The following is a 1,088-nucleotide window of genomic DNA, read 5'->3' as shown; positions in this document are numbered from 1 at the left end:
TACATGTATTGTATTTGTATTGTATTGTATTGTATTGTATTTTGTATTTTTCTTTAACTCTCTGCTTACTACTCTCTACGCCTATAAGTAAGTAATATATATTACTAGTGCTACTAACACTCCTTACTGCTATAAATCTTAACCTAGTTATTAAGGCTTTTTATAAAAAAGCAGCTATTACTATTAGATAAAGTAATAGCCTATTATTATTAATATTATTACTACTGCTACTAAGATACACTAGACTATTACTACTAGTACTACTACTTACACTTAAACACTTTAGACTTAACTTAATGCTATTAGTATATACCTTTATAAAAGTATTAAGAAGACTCTTTAAGTTATATACCTAAAAATACTAGTAATAGCTATAAGGATTTAGAGGAGGTAACCTACCTAGAGGTAAATCTTTTTCCCTCTACTAGTAGATTTAGGGGTAATGTTATAAGCAGGTCAGGATAACTAACTTTAGCATAAAGCAAAAGCTTTAGTAATAATACACCTATATTATTACCCCCTGTTCTACACTATATAGTTACGTTAGCTAGCACCTAACTAGTTAGATTATAACACTATATCTCCCCTCTAAGAAATATATCCCTATGCCTAGTAACTAACTAGGTATATTATAGGTATAAGTAAGGAAACTCTAGTAGGGGTATAAGGGACTAATCCTATATATGCTGCTTATAGTTAGAACGCTAAGGACTCTAGAGAGAATCCTATCTAGCTAGTAGCGCCAGGATTTAAACCTATACCTTTTACGTAAGGTAGGTGTATTATTATGTTATAAGCAGGTTAAGGTAACTAACTCTAGCATAAAGCAAAAGCTTTAGTAATAATACACCTATATTATTATCCCCTGTTCTACACTATATAGTTACGTTAGCTAGCACCTAACTAGTTAGATTGTAATAAGTAAGAGGTAGAAATATAACTCTATAAGTATAAGGCTTTAAACTATCTACTAGCACTATATTATAAAGCTACTTAGCCTAAAAGTTAAGATACCTTTAATAATAAGAAGATATATAAAGATAACAAAGATAAGTAGGCTAGCTATATATAGTAAAGACTAGTCCCTT

The sequence above is a fragment of the Colletotrichum graminicola genome (assembly GCF_000149035.1).
Source record: "Colletotrichum graminicola M1.001 genomic scaffold supercont1.23, whole genome shotgun sequence".
Taxonomy (NCBI): domain Eukaryota; kingdom Fungi; phylum Ascomycota; class Sordariomycetes; order Glomerellales; family Glomerellaceae; genus Colletotrichum; species Colletotrichum graminicola.
This window is presented reverse-complemented; position numbering follows the sequence as displayed.